Consider the following 4,469-nt stretch of genomic DNA (forward strand, 5'->3'; position numbering starts at 1 on the left):
TTTTATTTGTCTGTCGATCAATTATTCTCCAAGATCCTGCAAAAATAAAGTACCGTCTTCTTAAATGTGATCTTTGCTTCCAGTTTACGTTGTGGCCTAGCCAAATGATAAGTCTGGCAGTGGCAGCCACATCCAACATATTGAAAAATAATGTCATTGGCCATCTGTTGATTTCCCATCTGCAGATGGTCATACAGACTAAGTGGTCCAGGTTATCCATCCCACCCTTGTTTTAATTGTAGTCATGGATGATGTCTGGCTTTCTTTGCTCCCCACCCACTGACAGGCCATGGTGCATGCTTGACAACAACAGCACAACTTTGGACTTCTTTGGAACATAGGAAACTAGGGTGAGTTCCCCATCAAAAGCAAAAATGGATAAAAATGTTTCCCTTCCTAGACTTGCTTGCATTTTGTTTGGGATATCGGCCTTGTTTTTCTGAATCGTACCCACATAGGTCACATCCTGCTGTAGCAGCCTTTCTGCCAGGTCAGTACTTGTGAAGAAATTGTCACCCACAATATTCCTTCCCATCTTGTACCAGGGATGAACCAGTTTTTCAATGACCTGGGTACCTAGATTACTTTGGCATGGAGCTTCTGGTTGCTTGCCCAGGTAGATGTCTCCAGACAGGGGGAATGATGTTGCTGCATCATGGCACCACCAAATTTTCAAGCCATATTTGTCAGGCTTGCTGGGCATATACTGTCTGAAGGAACAGTGACCCCTGAATGTAATGAGCTGCTCATCAACCGTCAGGTGTATTCCTGGAATATACCATTTCCTGAGCTGTTCCACAAGTTGTGCCCAAATATATATCTGAAGGCAGTAAGCTTGTCAATAGCTTTCCTTTCCTCACTTGTCAGTTTGTTGTCAAATCTGAGATAGTTGGTGATTTGACAGGATCATTTTAAACTCATGGTGGCACAGAAGCATTGCTTCCACAACTCCTCCAGTGCCTCATGTCCACTGTGGCATAGAGCACTCAGCAGTAGGAAGCCAAGGTAGGCTTTCAGCTCTGTTTCATCCAGCTTTTTCCATTCCTTTCTGTTTTCAGGATGACTCTCATTCTACTCCCTGAATCTTCTTTCTGTTTGTTTCTCTTATAACGGTCCAGGATATCTTGTGAGAGAAACAGGTAGAATGTTTCCATCACTGTGTCTTTATTACTTTCTCTTGCTGGCCCAGCACTTTCATGGACTATGTCCTTGGCTGTTCTCCAATGATGTATTAGCTATGGACTTTTCTCCCACATTGCCATTCCTTCCTTTAAAGGTGTCCTCACCTGCAATGTTTTCTGTGGGTGGTGGCAGTGGTTCTGCTTCATGTCCTGCTGTAGCTCTCCTCAGTCTTCCACGGTGGCCCTGGGCTGGTCCTCTTCTATTTCCCACTGGAAGTGTTGGCATCACTTCTGCTTGTGGCACCAATTCCTCATCTGAGCTGGATGAAGCTTCCATAGACACACGGTCTTCTTGCTCTGAACAACCTCCCATGTTTGGAAGAAAGTAAGCATGCTCACTGCCTTGGGATAAGATTTCATCAGTGGATATGTCGCTGTCATCCCTGGTTACTTGTGCAAGACAGGCTTCAGCACTGAATATTAGCTTCCTTCTCATCCAGGACTGCAGGAAAAAAAAAAAAAGAAAAAAATCATTACTGCTGAATGCATATAAATAACAATCAAAGACAAGCCTGTCCACCTATGCTGTCACAGAAACAATTCCACCCTGCCTTATGGCAGCACAGGTAGCACCCTCTCCTCCTGGGCACAGAAGCCAGAGACCAGCATACACTCTTTACAGGCAAGCCAAATGTGGGTGGCTGTTTTTGAAAACCACACATGCAGAGGCTTATTGAGAGCAGGTAAAAAGGGCATGGGGGGTGTCAAGCCCTTACCGTTGAAGGGGACTCCATAGTTTACACTGTATTGCAGCATGATGTTGTTCTATTTCTTCTCTGCTGTCCCTTTGCTCCTTGTCTTCACTTCCAGCAGAGGCAGGGCAAATTAACGTGTATGTTATGAAAGGGGCAGGTGAGGCAGAGTTTTGCCATGAGAAAAGAGAGCAGAGGTAGATTTGGGTGTGACAAAGCAGGGTGGGGGTTGTTTTTTAGGGTTTTTTGGCAAAGGACAGGGTGTTTTGATGACCTTGCATCCTGCAAATAAAGTTGTTGGCAAAAGGGATTACCACATCTTCTGCAAAAGCATAGTGGAGGATGGCCATCCATCAGTTACTGTGGATACTTGAAGTGGACATAAATGAGGTGTGAATGAATGCTGACTTTTCAGATTCACCCACCCAAAGTGGCCAAACAGGTCTAGGCTTGTCATTTATACAGAAATTGCACTGGGGTAACAAATTACCTGAATAAGTTACTGTTGCCTTGCAGTAAGTTGTTACCCCATATGGACAAAACACATTCACACCTGGGGTAACATGTTACACTGGAAAGTTTTTCATCCACAGAGAGCAAACCATTCATGTAAGCTGGCTGTTCTTTGGGGATATTGTGCACTGCAGTGCCAGTGACAATGTCCTAAACAGAAAAAAAAATTGTAGAATTAATTAACTTTAAGATACTGCACAAAATATGTGTCTGCAGTAGGAAATTACTAGCCCTGTGTGAAGCGGCTAACATTTGTTTCACATTCAGATTCAGCCAATTCGGGGGACAGTGATTCAATTCGGTGATTCAAATCACTTTCCTGACCTTGGCAGAAGCCGAATCTCCAAATCAGCCACGCCAGGCCCATCCCCTGCCCCTCTCCCAGCCCAGCTATAGCCACCCCACACACTTTAGCTCCTAGCATTTAGGGGGAAAAAAGCCCCAGCTCAGCAGGTGCTGCTGGGTGGGGGGTGATCCCCACTGCCCCACACTGTATGAGCCCCCGAACCCCTTCTCCCCCACTCCTCCAGCCCTTTCATGGGTGCCCCAGATGGGTAAACTCCGGCCCTTTAAGAAAAAAAAAATGAAGAAACCCTGGGACTCACCGCTTCTGCCGGCAGAGGGTGATTCCTGCTGCCCCTCACCACGTGGGGGCTCTGCACAAGTCCCTGAAGCCCTGAGGCTGCACCAGGAGTGATGAGTCCCAGGGCTTTCCTCCGCTTTTTTTTTTTTTTTTTCTTAAAAGGCCAGAGGCCCGTCAGGTGAGGCAGCTGTGGAAGGGCTGGGGGAGCAGCGGGGAAAGGTTGAGGGGGCTCATGCAGAGCCCCCCATGAAGCATGGGGTAGTGGAGATCACCCCCCACCTGACAGCACCTGGTGAGCACATGGGCTTTTTTTTAAAGTACGGAGCTGGGGCAGGTGGGGGCAGCCATGGGGGGGGGGGGGGCTGGAAGGGGCCCCCATGGTCCCCTCCCCCAATTCCCCCGCCCCTAGTACTTACAAGCTCAGAGTAACTGCAGCTCCCTGCTGCAGACACTGGGGACTGCCCAAATCATCAAAGGTCTCCAAATCTTTGTTGAAGATTCAGAGAACTTTGAATCAATTCCTACCTTTAAATTGGTCCCCTGATTCAATTTGGATTTGGTGATTCAGCCACCGAATTGGGCCGAATCTCCTCCGAATCAAATCACCACCTGAAGCTTCGCACCGCCCTAGGAATTATCCCTTGAGAATGTATGACAGTTAAGAAATCCCTAGATGCTTATCTTGCTGGGGTGATCCCCTTGGGCAGGGGGCTGAACCCGATGATCTTATGAGGCCCTTTCCAGACCCTAATGTCTATGAAATCTATAAAATGAAGGCTGGGTTCCCACTTCCCCTACATGCACTGAAATTGGGCAGTCAACACAGAGATTGCCAACCTGGATGGTCTGGTTTGTAGCAAAACCTACACTTGGGGGGGAGGGGTTATTTATTTTAAAATGCATTCCCTCCCTTTCCCCAACCATTTCTGACTTTTTGTCTCCCTCTCTATTCCCTATAGATTAGTGTAAGTAAGCTAAGATGTAGGATAGGCTTTAACATTTTATTTTAGGTAGTAAGTTTTATTTTTCTCTCCCCTCTTTGCAAATAAGTTCCCTGCTATTTTGATATCAATACCCACTGTTTTATAAGTGATCATTATTATGTTTGTACTGATTTTATATTGTGTGATTACTATTTTAGGCCTATATATGTAAGTTAGCATAAGTCATGTCAAGTTTCCATTTTATATGTCAAGCCACCATCTTGTGTCCTCTGCCCAGGTATCCCCTGTGTTGCAACTGTATGATTCATGTACCCCTCCCATGTAAACTGGTTCCCATATGAATGAGGGTGATTGGGAATGATTAAAATACAATGGTAGCAGGCCACTACTGAATGGCCTGTAACGACCAGGCCATCATCTCACATTGATTCATTCAGGAACCACAGACCTCACCCACCAACAGAGACAAGAACCCAGCATTTGAAAGACAAAAGACATGCAGAACCAGCAACTCTACCATTGTACCCCACCATTACAGACACCCGAAACTGCACAT

Source organism: Alligator mississippiensis, chromosome 4 (assembly GCF_030867095.1).
Source record: "Alligator mississippiensis isolate rAllMis1 chromosome 4, rAllMis1, whole genome shotgun sequence".
NCBI lineage: Eukaryota > Metazoa > Chordata > Crocodylia > Alligatoridae > Alligator > Alligator mississippiensis.